The sequence below is a fragment of the Peromyscus leucopus genome, chromosome 12 (assembly GCF_004664715.2).
Source record: "Peromyscus leucopus breed LL Stock chromosome 12, UCI_PerLeu_2.1, whole genome shotgun sequence".
NCBI classification, from domain to species: Eukaryota; Metazoa; Chordata; class Mammalia; order Rodentia; family Cricetidae; genus Peromyscus; species Peromyscus leucopus.
In genome coordinates, this window is record NC_051073.1 from 63,779,989 (window position 1) to 63,797,380 (window position 17,392).

General features: G+C 43.2%; 1 protein-coding gene and 1 non-coding gene across 2 annotated transcripts in view; both read left to right on the top strand.

Annotated features, from left to right (window-relative positions):
- The first annotated feature begins 5,078 nt into the window (after nt 1-5,078).
- Nucleotides 5,079-5,242, top strand: LOC114710049. The gene has a single exon (XR_003737009.1). It is a non-coding gene; the product is annotated as a U1 spliceosomal RNA (small nuclear RNA).
- Nucleotides 5,243-10,653: 5,411 nt separating this feature from the next.
- The window catches only part of Pak2 (p21 (RAC1) activated kinase 2), a 64,038-nt gene continuing 57,299 nt past the window's right edge, over nt 10,654-17,392 (top strand). The window contains exon 1 of the mRNA XM_028894084.2: nt 10,654-10,892. The gene's annotated coding sequence lies outside the window, so the exon portion shown is untranslated. The remainder of the gene's footprint in view (nt 10,893-17,392) is intronic.

The window sequence follows — 17,392 nt, forward strand, 5'->3', positions numbered from 1 at the left end:
AATGAGTTCATTGTTCAGCTAGTTACTTGTATTTTATGTGCATCGATGTTTATGTGTGTCTGTATGAGGGTGTTGGATCCCCCGGAACAGAAGCTGCAGACAGTTGTGAGCTGCTCTCCAGGTGCTGGTAATGAACCCAGGTCCTCTGCAAGAGCAGCCAGTGCTCTTAACTGCTGAGCCACCTCTCCAGCCCCGAGTTCATTATTAGTGTCAAATTGTTCTCATTTGTGAATAGAATCTTTTAATTTACACTAAATACAGAGACACCCTTACAATTAAGAATAAAATAATTTGGGTGAAAATTAAAGTAATTTACAGTTGTTAAGAGCATTTGCTGGCTGGGTGGTGATGGCACACGCCTTCAATCTCAACACTCGGGAGGCAGAGGCAGGCAGATCTCTGAGTTCGAGTCCAGCCTGGTCTACAGAGTGAGATCCAGGACAGCCAAGGCTACACAGAGAAAGCCTGTCTCAAAAGATAAAAACAAAAACAAAAGCATTTACTGATCTTGCAGAGGACCTGGGGTTCAATTCCTGTACTCACTTGGTGGCCCACAAGCATCTTTAACTCCAGTCCCAGAGGACCCAGGACCCTCTTCTGGCTTCCTCAGACACCAGGCACACAAGTGGTGCACGGACAGAACACCCACAGTCTTCAAATTAAAACAGAAATTAAATTTCAATTTCATGAAAATACTAAAGCTACTTATATAGAGTTTCAGAAAAAATAAAGTTGGTAATTAAGTAGTTATTAATATAAGTCGGGCTAGGTGGCACGTGCCGATCCCAGCACTGGGAGGTAGAGGCAGGCAAATGTCTTAAGTTTGAGGCCAGCCTGGGCTACAGCACTGGTCCAGGGCTCTCACCCACTGAGCCATTTCTTAAGCCAATAGTCACTGTATTTCCTTTGACTATACAGATTAGCAGAGGGTTTGGGGAAAGTGAGCACTAGGACTTATCGATGAGTTTGTCAGGTGCCTCAGTTTTAGTTTTTTGAGACAAGAGCTCATGTGTTCCAAACTGGCCTGAAACTGGCTAAGTATATGAAAATGATCTGGAACTCCTGACCCTCTGCCTTTGTCGCTCAAATGTTGTAATTACACATGTTGCCACCACCTCTGGCTCAGATTGTCATTTGAAGAAATATGTTTTGGCTGGAGAGATGGCTCAGCAGTTAAGAGCACTGACTGTTCTTCCAGAGGACCGGGGTTCAATTCCCAGCACCCACATGGCAGCTCACAACTGTCTGTAATTCCAAGATCTGACACCCTCACACAGACATGCATGCAGGCAGGCAGAACACCAATGCACATAAAATAAAAATAAGTAAGTAAATATGTTTTATGAACTTATGTATTTACAAAAAAAGAAATCTTCAGGTGATTTTTTTTTTTTTAATGTGATTTTCTTTTTAAAACAGTTTTGATTTCGTGTTACACTTGGTGGAAACAAAATAGGAACATAAATGCTACAGGCTAATCAACAAACACACTACAGCTAAGGGAGGTGGTTGTCAGTGAAGTGCTCACACGCACGGTGAAGACTGAGTTCACTCCCCAACACCCCTTGAGACACTGTGATGAATGCTTGTCGTTTCAGGCCTGAGGGCAGAGATTCCCACGCCGGCCCAGACTGATTGGTGAGCCCCAGGTCCCAGAGAAGAAATTTGGCTCAAAAAGCAAAAACAAAAGTACTAGGTGGATGGCTCCTGGGGAATATCCACCCAAGATTGACTTCCAGTCTCTACAGACATGGGCGCGCGCACGCACGCGCACACACACACACACACACACACACACACACACACACACACACCTACCCTTTAGAGTAAGAATGTTGACTGGGTGTGGGTTCACACCTTTAATCCCAGCACTTGAGAGGCTGGGATTATTTTTATATTGAGTAATGGGAGATGATTAAGTGTTTATATACATATAATTACTTACTTTTCCAAAGTATTTTAGTGTTTTTATGAGAATAAATCTTTTATAATTTTACACTTATGATTTGATTTGTCATAACAACTCTTATTGAAGTCATATTTGGATTTAAATATTAGAAGAGACAACCCAGTGCTATAAAGTTAGAAAATTAGAACTTTTTTTTTTTCTTAAATTTTGGTTTCTCCTACCCCTGCCTCTGCCTTGCAAGTGCTGGGATTAAAGGTATGTGCCACCACCAGAAATCTATAAAGTTTCAACCCAATCTAGTTCCATACCTGTTTTGTGTTTTTGTGTAAGAATTCCAGGCTGGGTGTGGTAACACCTGACTGTAGTTTTGTGCTAGGGTTCTAAGTCAAAAGAAGGAGCAGGACTTTGAGGGTTAGTTTGGACTACATAGCAAGACTCTTTCATGTATATATGTATTTCATATGTATTTGAAATGCAGATATATATTTGATATAATGTGTATGATATAAAGAAAAGTATTTTTTATAGTGGTTCTTTTCTTTTTTTAAAATTTGTATTTATGTGCATTGGTGTTTTGTCATGTATGTCTGTTTGAGGGTGTAGGTATGAACTGGAATTACGACAGCGTCAGCTGCATGTGGATGCTGGATTGACCAGGTTCTGGAGAACAGTGCTTACTGTGATTTCTTTCTTTTTTACATGTGAATATGAGATTAATAGTGTGACATTGATGGATTACTTTTTTTTTTTTTTGAGTGGGATATGACATTTATTGAGTTTTCTGCTAGAGTGGAAATAATGTTATAAACATCCAAATGTTTGTTACTATACTTCATAACACAATAAATCCAGGTGTTTTCTGCTGGGTGGTGATGGCACACTCCTTTAGTCGCAGCACTCTGGAGCGAGACAGGTGGATGTCTGTGAGTTCAAGGACAGCCAGGTACACAGAGAACTCTTCATGATGCATCAAGTGTTTTGTTTTGTTTTTTTGGTTTTGGAGATAGGGTTTCTCTGTGTAGCTTTTCACCTTTCCTGGAACTCACTCTGTAGACCAGGCTGGCCTCGAACTCACAGAGATCCACCTGCCTCTGCCTCCTGAGTGTTGGGATTAAAGGCTTACTCGACCACCGCCCAGCACAAGTGGTTTTTAAAAAATAGTAAATTCAATCAAACATCTCAATTAGATCTTTCAGAATCAAAGTAAGTTTCTTTTTTTTAATTCACAATAATACTTAAATAGAATTTAAGAATTGAACGCAGAAATTTCATTGGTTGGTTGGTTGGAAAGCTGATTAAACTTCCAGCTTGCTCAAATAAAATCACAAAAAGTCACAACTGTGTCTTGGAAGAGACAGAGTCCACTGGATTTACCAACATTGGACAGCCATCAGGAATTTATAGAGCTAGGCATAGTGGCTCATGCCTCTAGTTCCAGCACTTAGGAGGCAAAGGCAGGTGAATCTCTACGAATTAAAGGCCAGCTTGGTCTGCATAATGAGTTCCAGGACAGCCAGAGTTTTATGTTTTTCTTTAGTGAGTTTGTGTTTAATGAGATCCTGTGTTATATTGTGTGTTTGTGTTTGGTGAGACCCTGTCCCAAGAATCAATCAAACAAACAAACAAAAAAAACAGGCTATTTAGATTGGGAATGGTGTTGGGGTTGATAGCTCCCACCTGTAATCTCAGCACGTAATAGGAGACAAAGATAATCAGGCTTTCAAGACTAGCCTTCACTATATAGCCAATTCAAGGTCAGCCTGGACTACACAAAACCTACTCCCTCCTTAAAAAAAAAAAAAAAAAAAAAAAAAAAAAAAAAAAAAAAAAAAAAGAAAGAAAGAAAAGAAAAAGAAAAAAAAGAGAGAGAGAATTTAGTGTCCTGAGATAATACTTACCAAGCATCCAAGACATTTCCTTTGTTGCCCTTTCTTCCCGGTTACAGATTTGTGAAGGTGTACCATGGTGCCACTGGCCTCGATCAGAGTCCAGTTCCTCATCTCCACCAGTAACAAGTTGCAAGTGATGTGGGGTGCTAGGCCTCACGTTTCAGTCTTTGGTACGTTTCCTGCCGCTTCTGATACCTCTGCAGTGAGGTACTCCAGGACGACTGCAGCTTCTGATACCTCTGCAGTGAGGTACTCCAGGACGACTGGACTGTTCTCAGCAGCAGCTGAGCCTGTCCGCAGATGGTCATTCTAGATACAGGGGTAGGTGAATGGAGGGAATTGCAAGCTGGCTTGCTCTGAGTGGGAAATCATTTTTGTCTTGGTCATTCTAGAGCAGTGTTTTTGTTTTGTTTTGTTTTGTTTGTTTGTTTGTTTGTTTTGGTTTTTCAAGACAGGGTTTCTCTGTGTAGCTTTGGTTCCTGTCCTGGATCTCACTCTGTAGACCAGGCTGGCCTCGAACTCACAGAGATCCGCCTGGCTCTGCCTCCCAGGTGCTGGGATTAAAGGCATGCACCATCAACACCCAGCCTTAGAGCAGTGGTTTTCAACCTATGGGCCTTGACCCCTAAAGACCATCAGAAAACACAGATATTTACATCATTGGATTTATAACAGTAGCAAAATTACAGCTATGAAGTAGCAACGAAGAGGAACTGTATTAGAGGGTCAGAGCATTAGGAAGGTTGAGTCCACTGCTCTAGAGTCTTACCAGGCCTTACCACTATTTCTTTTGTAATCTGAAGCTCTTTAGAAGCAGCGCATGGGACTAGTGAGATGGATTGTAAGTAGAGTCACTTGGGCACAGGCCTAACTCTGCCTGAGTTGAATCCCAGGATCGCCAAAGTGGCAGGAGAGAACTGACTCCTGAGAGAGAGAGAGAGAGAGAGAGAGAGAGAGAGAGAGAGAGAGAGAAGAGAGAGAAAGAGAGAGAGAGAGAGAGAGAGAGAGAGAGAGAGAGAGAGAATACACAAGAAAGGAAGGAAGATTTATTTATGTATGTGAGTGCTCTACTTGCATGCATGCCTGCATGACAAAAGAGTGCATCAGATCCTATTATAGATGGTTGTGGGCCATCATGTGGGTGCTGGGAATTGAACTCCGGTCCTCTGGAAGAACAGCCAGTGCTTTTAACTGCTGAGCCCTCTCTCCTGCCTCTGGAAGGAAGATTTAAAGATAAAAACAAAGCAGAGAGAAAACTAGTCAGATAAAAACCTAGATCCATACTTACCTGGCAGGGGAGATACCATGATCATGAAGGTGGTTTTCCCAGGGCGAGGCTTATCCATTGCACTCCGAATGTGCTGACCCCTGCGATTTCCCCAAATGTGGGAAACTCGACTGCATAATTTGTGGTAGTGGGGGACTGCGTTCGCGCTCTCCCCTAGGGGAAAAAAAACCTAGATCCTACTATTTACTTCTTTATCCTATGGAGAGTCAAACTGCATTAAAACTGTTTCTATTTTATTTTGTTTATATGTCTGAGTGTTTTGCCTGCGTGAATGTATGTGTACCACATGTGTTTGGTACCCATGGAGGCCAGATGAAGGCATCAGATCCCCTGAAATTGGAGTTACAGATGGTTGTGAACTGCCATTTGGGTGCTGGGAGACAACAGATCCTCTGGAAGAACAGCTAGTGTTTCTAATTGCCGAGCTATCTCTCTAGCCTTTCTAAAACCTTTATTTAATAAACTTTACCTTTCCTTAAATATGGATATGCATGTGTGTGTTTGCTCATGAATGTAGGTGTATATGCAAGTATGCATGTGTGTGCATATATATGTGTGTATTTAAGTAAAATATTTGTTTTCTTCAGTTGAACCAAATTTTATCAGTCTTTAAGTATAAAGTTAATGTTTAAGATTGTCTTATTATATAATCGAGTCTTGTGTTCATTTATATGGGTGTCAAGTACACGGAAACATTGAATGACAACACAGATTTTGATATGACTCTCATCGCCTGATCAGTAAATGATGCTACATTTGATATAAGCACATGTCTGCGTTTGGCCTCTGTAGCTAGAGTTTTCCTGCCTTGCCCACAGTCAGGACAAATCTTTGTCACCCGCCAGTCCCACAGCCGCTCAGACCTAACCAAGTAAACACAGAGACTTATATTGCTTACAAACTGTATGGCCGTGGCAGGCTTCTTGCTAACTCTTCTTATAGCTTAAATTAATCCATTTCCATAAGTCTATACCTTGCCACGTGGCTGGTGGCTTGCTGGCGTCTTCACATGCTGCTGGTCATGGCGGCGGCTGCAGTGTCTTCTGCTCAGCTTCTGCTTCCACAATTTCCTCTATCCTTCTCCACCTACTTCCTGCCTGGCCACTGGCCAATCAGTGTTTTATTTATTGACCAATCAGAGCAATTTGACATACAGACCGTCCCACAGCACTTCCCTTTCTTTTTTTTTTTCTTTAAAGGAAGGTTTTAACTTTTACACACCTCCAAAGTCAGGTTGGTATATTTGGGAATTTGGGCGTAGCTTCTCTTACTACTTCCTGCTGGAGGGGGGCGCTGTATCTTATGGGGACACAAAGAAAATTTTAGGATCATGGAGTAGTCCGTGAGACCGTATCGTCTGAGCCAGTTGCCTTGAAACGATTCTGGATGTTGGATCATCTGGGCCATGGTGTCATCAGAGACCTTTCAGGTGGTCTTGGCTGGTCAAACCTGATGTATCTTAATCTGGAACAAATCCATAGCCTCTGGCTTTCTGTGGAAACAAAAGCAGAGCCTCCTTTCCAAAGCAACATATCCTTACATCCACATTTTGAAGTCAAGGTACCTTTAAAATATACATTTTGGCATAACTCAACAGCTTTTGTAATCAAATGTTTTTCTTCAGTTACAAATATCAAAGAGAACATAATCCAGATTCTCTGTGTGGTAGCCATCTTTATGTGGCTTATTTTTTATATTAGCTTGAGCCTATTGCTTTTAATTGAGGCCTATTGCAGCCTTTTAAGCCTGAAACGGCACTGTGGCTGCTGACTCTGCCCACTTCAGCTTCCCAACATGGCAGTGGTACGTTTTCCGCCAGCTCTGGGAGCCATCAGTTTTCAGAAATAGTGGGCCTATGCTTCTTATCAAAGCAGCGTGTAGCCCAGAAACCTCTTTTTGTTTTGTACTAGCAAAAGCTAAATCCACCACGCAGCTTAATGTGCCACTTGCAGAGGCCTCATTCCCGCCATACTGCAGATCGAGCACACACGCCAGGAACCCGCCAGTAACTCAAACCGGCAGCTGCTGCTCATTTGAGAGAGACAATTAGGAAGCTGTTTTAAGCTCCGTTTTAGAATCTTTTCTCAGGTTTTAGGTGGAAACTCTTGCCCTCTCGTTGGCGCCATTTGTAGCTAGAGTTTTCCTGCCTTGCCCACAGTCAGGACAAATCTTTGTCACCCCAGTCCCACAGCCGCTCAGACCTAACCAAGTAAACACAGAGACTTATATTGCTTACAAACTGTATGGCCGTGGCAGGCTTCTTGCTAACTCTTCTTATAGCTTAAATTAATCCATTTCCATAAGTCTATACCTTGCACTGGCTGGTGCTTGCTGGCGTCTTCAATGCTGCTGGTCATGGCGGCTGCAGTGTCTCTCTGCTCAGCTTCTGCTTCCCACAATTCTCCTCTATCCTTCTCCACCTACTTCCTGCCTGGCCACTGGCCAATCAGTGTTTTATTTATTGACCAATCAGAGCAATTTGACATACAGACCGTCCCACAGCAGGCCTCCTTAAATTATCTTCCTTTGATAGATACAAGTAGGTGTTTTATATGTTCAGTCAGTTTTGTAATTCCATGTGTGGTCCTTTTTGTTTCAAGCCAAGAGAATGGATACTGCTGTCTTGTTCATTACGTCCTAGTATTTTTTCCACCTTTATGATTTATTTATCTTAGAGAATTGTGTTAGGTTCTTTTGGATGCAGAAAGCAGAAAGACAGCTCATCCCAACTAGGGGTGGCGGTAGGGATGTGTGTTAATTTGCATCTTATTTTAACTATTTGGGAGAATGCTACATGCTTTAGCAATTCGAATGAGCTTTTGCATCTCTAATGAGTTGGGATACAATGAATTTCAGGATTATTCTAGGGAAGCTACTTAAATGTTTAATGCTATTATATGGAAATGGAATTAGAGTAAAGTGACCAATATCCATGTCCCTCAGACATACATCCTAGCAGGTTCCTAGCAGGTGGCTGAAGTAGGATTTGATAAGCTACAAGAGAGTAAATGCTGTGCACCAAGTGTGCACTTCAGAATTGACCTAAGCAGTGATAGTTTGTAGTTACTCATCTTATTCTTTGCTGTTTTACCTTAATATCCCCCCCTTGGGTGTCATATGGCTCATCTGGTCTCCAACTCACTGTAACTCCTGAACCCCTTATCCTTCCTCTACCTCCCAGGTGCTGGGATTTCCAGCTTGCACCACTATGCCTGGCATGAGTTATGTCTTTCTAGATCTCTGTTGGTAGTGTTTCTGTTTTAGTTTGATGATTTAGCTACATGTGCATTTCTAAGTTTAGTTATTTCCCTCAGTACTTTCAGGTTTTTTTTTTTCCGTTACAGACTGGCACCCATGGTTGCTTGGGAAATAGAAGACTTATTGCCTCTTTGTAACAGGGTCTCATGTTATAGCCCAGGCTGCCTTCAGATTCACAGGTGTGAGTCACTGTGCCCAGAAGAAATCTGGTGTGAATTTAGTAGTTGCTCATTGGTAGAGAACTCTTTGTTTGGGGTTTTTTCCTGGTCGCTTTATCTTTGGTAGTCTATAGCTTCACTCCCCTCTCCATAGTAGCAATAAAACCCTAGAGATTTTCAAGGAAAGCTGGTATTTTAACCTCAACTAACATGGCTTCATTCACTCTGCTTTTCTCTTTGTTTTGGGGGCTGAGCCTGGGGTTTGGAGAACTACCAGAGGGGCATTCTTCTCTAGTGACAACTTACCTATGTTTGTACAAGGGTGTCACATTCCAGCAAGTGCTCATATGTTTGACAGTGAAAGCACTTCAAGTTATCTTGAGTCTTTTTCTCTGCTCTTCATAGCAGTTTTTCTCGAAACAGAGAGCATTTTCTAGAATCCTCTTGGATTCACTCTCCCTAGTTCAGTTCCCTCTCTTTTTTTTGGGGGGGGGGCAGGGTACAAGTGTGGAGGTTAGAGTTCTCTTCTACCGTGTGGATCCTGGGGAATGCAACTCAGGTGCTTAGTCTTGGTGATAAGAACCATTCATTACCTGCTGAGCTATCTAGCTGTCTAGCTGCCTGATAAGTATTTTTGTATCCTTGGCACTAGGTTTCTCTGCTGACGCAATAAACCATATCAAGCCGAATTAAAAGTCCAGGGTTAATGAGCCAAGCACTCTCTCAGGTGACTCTCAAGCCCCTCAGAAGTGAGGGGGGTGGAATCACATGGCAGGTCTATGGACCAGAGCTTAAATACCCTGTAGGCTTGGTCTTGAGCAGCTCTGGGGAGACGAGCCATGGCTTGTCCGGCTTTCAACTAACACTGCTCCGCCCCCCTTTCCTCTTTTTTTTTTTTTTTAAATTGAATTATTATATGTGATCCAGGCTGGTATTGAACATTTCTGCTTTAGCCTCCCAAATGCTGGGATTGCAGGCATGCACCATCGAATCTGACACTCTAATGAGCTTAAAGGGTAACCAGGTAACATTACTCCTCTGCTTAAAATTGTTTAATGGCTTCTTGAAGTAAAGTGCACACTTCTTACCATATCAATCCTGTCTGCAGTGAGGTTTGTTTGCCTTGGTTTTGTTTGTTTTTTGAGATGGGGTCTTGGTTTGTAGTCAGCCCCAAACTCAGATTCCTCATCTTACCTCAGCCCCCCAAGTGCTGGAATTGCAGGTTTTCTCCATCATATCTGTTGTACTCCAGTGCACCGTAATATACCCATCTTGCACCAAACTGCAGCTACACAGATCTTATATATTTTTGTTTGTGAGCCTAACTTTTAATGGCTGAGTCTTCTCTCCATCCCTACATGAAGCTGAGGCCTGAACCCAGGGCCTTGCGCTTGCTAGACAAGCGCTCTACCACTGAGCTCAATCCCCAACCCTATGTGGGTCTTCTTAACTGACCTTGGCATTCCTTTTCCTTCCTACCTGTAATCCTTTCCTTTATGTGTTTCTGGCTCTCTCTTTCTGTTTTCACTTTAAATATCACCTTCTCTGTCCAAAGTAATCTCCCTCAGTTTTTTCCCTTGTAACATATCAATACTTTGATTATTGTTTTCATTATTTATAAACTTTACAAAGACTAGGTAAAGTGTGTCCATCCTTGAATCCCTGGTACCTAAAGGTGTCTTTTATAGGCATTAGACACTGACATAATTGTAGAATAAGAATACATAGATTAACTCCTCCGTTGATAAAATACAGAGGTACTTGTCTACAAATAGGGAAGACCTTATTTAGCAGCATAATCTGGTTTACTTTGTAGGTTAAAAAAAGTTAAGTAGTGAGTGGGTAATTCTCAGAAACAAAGATCCTGTATACACAAACATATATGGATCAGATGTTCTCCGTCAGCATCTTCAGTAGGCAAAACGTTACTGCAGACAATGCAGAATGCTGAATTAAATGAGGGACAAGCTTTCTGTAATCCCAAAACGACCTCCCCGCCCGCCCCTCTCCAGCAAATGACTGGACTACGGTTCCCAGCAGCCCTGTGTGGGCCCGCCCCTCGGGGGGTGACGCCACGGGTGGGGGGCGGGTCCGTGCCCCGGCCCCGCCCCCCGCCCTGCCACCGCCCTCCCCCAGGGTTGTGGCCACGCGCAGCGGCAGCGGTTGTTCCGCTTCCCCTCCGGCCCGGGCCGTCGCCATTGCCGAAGGCTCCTGCCCTCCCCTCCCTGGCCCGCGGGGCTCCGCGCCTCACGGCCCCGGTAGCGACGGCCGCGCCCCGAGCCGCTCCCCTCGGCCCTGCCCTCCTGCCTCTCCGCTGCCCAGCGCAGCGCTCGCCCGCGTCGGCCCGGCAGCCCGCCCCGGGTCGGGCGGAGACCTTCCTTCCCTCTCTGGTAAGTGCGGACTCTCTCGCCCGGGCCGGGCCGCCGCCCTCCTCCCGCCTCCGCGGCCTGGGCCCAGCGGGCCGGGGCGCAGGCACCTGCGAGCGGGCCTCCGGCTGCGGGCGGTGGCTCATTGTCTGCGCCCGGGCTCTCTCCTCTGCTTCGGCCGGGAGGAAGCTCGCCGGGCTGCGGGGACCCCTCTCTGCCCGGCCCCCAGCCCGGCCGCCCTCGCCCTTCTCTGCCGCGGCGCTGCACCGGACAGCTCGGGTTTGTTCCTGGATGGTCCCCTCCTTTACCAGCTGCGTTCACCGCAGCCTTGTGGCTCCGGAGTCCTGCCGCGAGCCCCGTAGGTTCCGTCTGTAAGCTCTTCCTCATTCTCCACATCAGGAGAAAGTTTTGCCGGGCTCCGGGACCCTCTGCTTAAGAAGAGAACTTAAGGATCTTCTCATAGTTTTTGCTTGATCTTCGGCCAGGAGGTGAATATTTGCTTCTTAAGGTTAACTTGGGTTGAGGTTGGCTTTTCACCATGTTTGGCTGTCTGAAACACGCGCGCCCTCCTCACTCACAAAAACGTTGCCGCAAATAACTTAGTGGACGCAACCTTTTGATTAGTTCTTTAGAGATCAAGTCATCCAAGACAGAAGTGTGTGGAATAATGGCTGTTGTGGCTTGATGGGAGGTTCTCCCTTATCCTTTATCTTAATTTAATAGGAATAGGTAGAGTGGGAGAGATTTGTTTCCTCTTTGATTTTAAAAAAAAAAAAAAAAAAAAAAAAAACCAACTCCCATTGATAGCAGCCAGATTCTTCTTTACAAGTGACCTGCAGATCGTCTGTCTTTTCATTTCTAACCATTTAAAGTCAACCAAACCGGTTAGGCCCAGAATTAGACGAACTGTGTTTTGGATGAAGGTTGTGCACGTCACGTTTTTCCCCTGCCGTTTGACTCTTCCGCTCATATAAGTAGGCAGGATATTGAAATAAATACACAAGAATTTGCTCTGGGGATTTTTTTTTTTTTTTGGTAGAGTTATCCGAAAGAATACTATGAATAAAATTAGGTTGGGATGAAGGCAGTGAATAGTAATTTTTAAAGCAGGTTAGGGCATGTCAACTCTGCCAGAAGCTCAGTGGCATTTGTAGAACATTCTTGCCCATCTCTACCCCAGCTTTTCAGTCGGGTGTGTGTGTGTGTGTGTGTGTGTGTGTGTGTGTGTGTGTGTGTGTGTGTGTGTGTAAAAGGGAAGGCCCTCTTCATTTTACACCCATCCTCTGCCTTCTTTCTAGACAGGGCCTCCTCATTCCTGCCCAGCCTGGCCTGACACTTCCTAGGAGGCTCAGCCTTATGTGCTGGGCTTACGGGTGTGAGCGAACCTATTTGGCAGCCTCTGCTTTTAAACCGTTCTAGAGATTAATGAGCCAGGAACATTATTGTACATTTACATCATGGAAACTGAATTTCATGTTGCTTAGATAGCTAGGTAGGTAGGTAGATAATCATTTTAAAGTAACTTTTGGATTTTGGTAAAAGAGGTTGACCTAAATTCAAAATGTTTTGTTGTTTTCACTAAATAGTCTATCATTACCTTTCCCTCTACTAAGCTGTGGGGAAAAACATGGCTTAGTACTCGGTACTGTCATCCATTGGTTCTGTCAGTTGTTCTTGCGTTAATGAGATGTCTTGGCATGAGGGGTTTAGATGTAGAAGTGTCAGGGAATGAAAGTACCTTGAGGTCAGCTTCTGTTTTTTCTCGTTTTTAACCCCTTGTACTGGATTGAACCAAATCCTTCCCTATGATGCTAGGTAAGCACTCTATCACTGAGCTACAACCCCAGCCCTCTTTAACTTTTGAGACAGTCTTGAACTCTGTTCTTCCTGTCTCAACCTCCCTAGTATCTGGGGTTACAAACCTGCACCAGCAGAATGGCTCATTTCTTTCCAAAAGCAGGTGTCTGTTTATTTTTCTTTTGAGATTGGCTCTTTCCATGTTACCCAGGCTTGTTGCAAACTCTTGGACTCAAACGTTTGTCTTGCATCAGGCGTCTAGTAACTGAGATTACAGGTGTGCACCATTGTGGTCGGCAAGCAGACATTAAAAAAAAAAAAAGTATTCTTGGATATTTCACTTCTCTTGGGGTCATGATTCCAAGTTTACCATCAGAGAAAAAGAGATTAATTCTTCTGGACCTTGTGTTATATGATACCAACACTGCAAACCTAAATTCATGAAGTAGTTTTTAGTTGATGTATGTCTGCTAAAGGAGTAGGGCTTCTCATATTTCTTTGATCTTTATCGTAGGCAGGTTTCCAAGTAGACATGATGAAGGGTAGTTTATATTTCAGTTCAATTACATGTTTTAAATGAGGGAACTTAGAACTTGTTCTGGTTAGTTAAGGATAAACTTTGAATTATACTTCCACAGAACTCAAGAGCTTGTATAAGTAGCCAAGTATATAGCAAGTAGGTGTGGTTGAATCCTTACTATCATTACCATTATTGATTATTACAGTAATAATGTTCAGTATGCATTTTTTTTGGCTTTCTGAGATTTCTGGTTTTGGTTTAAATTGGACTGTGGTTCAAGTCTTGAGACTAGATCAGGTTCCCCCACACACACCCACCACTCAAGTGCTTCTAGTTACAGAATTAACTGATTCTTGTCTAATGAGAAGGAGGTTGTTACTTGCAAATTGTACTTCTGAGTTCTTGTTGTATTTGTTTTTTTTTTTTTTTTTTTTAATATTCATTGATGTTTTGTCTGTATGTATGTCTGTGTGAATGTGTCAGAAGTCCTGGAACTGGAGTTACAGATGAACTGTCATGTGGGTGGTGGGAATTGAACCTGGGTCTTCTGGAATAGCAGTACTCTTAACTGCCGAACCATCTCTCCAGACCTCCTTTTTTTATTTGTTTACTTATTTATTTTTAAAGATTTATCTATTTATTATGTATACAGCATGTATGACTGCAGACCAGAAGAGAGCACCAGATCTCATTACAGATGGGTGTGAGCCACCATGTGGGTGCTGGGAATTGAACTCAGGACCTCTGGAAGAGCAGTCAGTGCTCTTAACCTCTGAGCCATCTCTCCAGCCCCCTTTATTTGGTTTTTCAAGACAGGATTTCTCTGTGTTACAGCTCTGGCTGTCCTGGAACTCACTCTGTAGCCCAGGCTGGCCTGGAACTCACAGAGATCTACCTGCCTCTGCCTCCTGAGTGCTGGGATTAAAGTCGGGGACACTACCACCCGGCTCCTTTTATTTTTTAAGAATTGTTTTTGATGTGTATGTGTGTTTTGCCTGCATGTGTATATATGTAGCACATGGATACCAATGAAGGCCAGTAGAGAGCATCAGACCCCTGGAACTGGAATTACAGACAGTTGGGAGCTGCCATGTGGGTGATAATTGATCACCAGTCCTCTGGGAGAACACTCTGTGCTTTTAACCGCTGAGCCATCTCTCCAGTCCCCCATTGCTAACAGTTTTATTTAATAAGAAGCTCGAAGGAAACAGCTATTCAGGGTGTGTTTTTTAGTTGATTTAAATTATTTTGTTTAGTGCTTCTGGGACAGGGTCTCCATATGTAGTGTGGCTGGCCTTGAACTCATTCATGGTGATCCTCTTTCTGAGCCATCCAGGTGCTTGGATTATAAATTGAGCTACCATGACCTGTTTACCTTGATTTTTAAATGGGGCGGGGCGGGGGCGGGGGAGGACCCTTGTGTGTTGATTTCCATATTGTCTCCCTAACAGTGAGGAGGAGTTACTCCATCATGTGGTCCTCTTACTACCTGTGTTCACTGTGGATTTCTAGATCTGAGTGGGAGAGCTTAACCAGAGTCCCTGTAAGATATTTTTGCATGTGTGCATGTTCATGTGCTTTCTCTAAGAGGATCGAATGTTTTTTTAATAAACATTAAAGTAATAAACATTTTTTTTATTTTATTTCATTTTGTGTGTGTTGTGGGGAGGGACATGTGAAGGTCAGAGGGCAACCTGTGGGAGCTGGCTCTCCTTACAGTGGGTTGTATTGAACTTAGGCCAGCAGTCCTGGCAGCAGGCACCATTTACCCACCGAAGCCATTTTCCCAACCACGAGGATTTTTTTTTTTTTTTGGTTTGGTTTGGTTTTTCCAGGCAGAGTTTCTCTGGAACTCACTCTGTAGACCAGGCTGGGCTCAAACTCACAGAGATCCACTTGCCTCTATCTGCTGAGATTAAAGGTGTGTGCCATCACTGCCTGGCTTGATTTTAAATGTGCATTTTAAGGTGTTTGTTTCTGTTTTGTGGCAGTGAGGTAATGGGGGAGATGCTCTCAGATGTCTTTCTTTTGCTGGACTGCTTACACTGGCTTAGAATGCATCAGCCTCTCTTGGTGCTGGGTTTCCAGACCTATGCTGGTACCACACTTGAGTGCATTGCAAGGTGGTTTGTGGTGGGTTGTTAGGTCCTGAGGATTAAACTCTAAGGTAGTTTAAGTTTGGTTGCCTTTACCTATGAGCCATCTTGCCCACCTCAGTCTACATTTTGAGAGCTGGTGAACTGTCCTCTAAAAAGCTCTCACCCATGTAAGTTTCCTTATCTGTCCTCCCTTATTGAATGGGTATTCATGTTTCCGCTGTTGTAAAATCTTGCCTATTACACTTTTACAAAAAAAAAAATCTATATTTTATTTTGAACCTTTAATAATAATTATTTACATATGTGTGTGTATGTATTTGTGTGTGCTTTGAATGAAAATGTCCCCCATGTTTGAATGCTTTTTTTCTCTTATTTCTTTGACCCAAATCTTCAAACAAGTAGATAGGCAATAAGTATGTGTCATTAAGTAAATGTCAATTTCTTAAATATTTTTAATTATTTTAAAATTTAATTTAGTATACTTTATACAGCAATTTTAGGTGCACAGCAAAATAGAACAGAAAATATAGAGTTCTCCCCACCATCAGTAACTGTGCTAGTAAGTAGGTCTTTGATATACTTAGGATGGACCAGCAGTGACATGTTAGTACTACCCAGAGTCCAAGCTTATGTTAGAGTTTACTTGTTATATGTTGTATGGGTTTTCACAAATGTATAATAATGTGTTGAAGAAATACACACAATCATTTTATACACAATCAAAATTTTGTGCTGGCCAGATGTGGTGGTGTAGGTCTTTAATCCTGGCACTTGGGAGGCAGAGGTAGGCCTGGTCTACACAGTGAGTTCTAGTGTAGCCAGGGGTACACAGAGTGACCCTGTCTCAAAAATTATAAAACAAACCAAAAAACATTGTTCTTTCTGTTCATTCCTCTTTCCCTGAGCCGGTAGCAGGGAACTGAACTTGGGCCCTCTGAGAAACTACGAAGCCCTGCTCCTGAGTCGACCCTCTCTTGGTTCTGCCTGCCGTGTGTCCAGATGGTCCTCCTGTCTGTCCCTGCTTCCCGGTCCCCTGAGCTGTGCATGCCACACACAGCGTCTAGCTTTGGTGCTTCTGGGAATCAAACCCAGGCCGTCATCAGGTTTGCGTGGCAAGTGCTTTTACATACTGATCTGTCTTCTCAGCCCAGGACTTTGTTTTCCATTTTGTCATTGTGGTATAAATACACCTGAGGATGCTTACCATCTGTAACGGTCTCTAGGTTTACAGTGCCATGCATCATAGCACCATGGTCACACCACTCTATAGTTCTCTTCATCTTACGAAACCGAAAGTCTGTGCCTGCTAACTAGTCATTCCTTGCTTTACTTTCAGTCTCCATGATTTTGACTATGAAAGTTCATTTTACCTTTGGCTTATTTCACCTAGCCTGATACGCTCAGTGTTCATCCATGTTGTAGCATGTGTTAATGTACCCTTCCTGTTATGGTTGAATACTTCATTCTGTGTATGCACCACATTTTGCTTAACCAAAAGAGCCAAAGACCATTTGAATGGTGCAGTATGGATATCAGTATCTGTACAGCTATTTCTTCAGAAGGTCGTTCTTCCCAGAACTGGAACTGCTGGCTTGTGCTGCAACTACTTTTACTTTTCTGAGGAGCCACTGAACTGTTTGCCATGGTGGATGTATTGTTTTACATTTCTACCAGCAGCCCACAGTCTTCAGTTTCTCCACATCCTTGCCAGGTCTTCATTTTATGTTCTTTGTTTTGTTTTAACAGCAGCCATCTTTCTTGTATGAAGTATCTCGTTGTTGTTGTTGTGTTTTGTTTTTTTTTTCCTGGATTTTTGAGACAGGGTTTCTCTGTGTAGCTTTGTACCTTTCCTGGATCTTGCTCTGTAGACCAGGCTGGCCTCGAACTCACAAAGATCCTCCTGCCTCTGCTTCCTAAGTGCTGGGATTAAAAAGGCATGCACCACCACCGCCCGGCCCTCATTGTTGTTTTGATTTACATTTTTATAATTATTAGTGACATTGAACGTCTTTTTGTGTGTTTGTTGTCATTTATATATCTTATGATAATGTCAGCTAAGGTTCTTTTTTTTTTTTTTTTTTTTTTTTTTTTTCTTTTTTTTGGTTTTT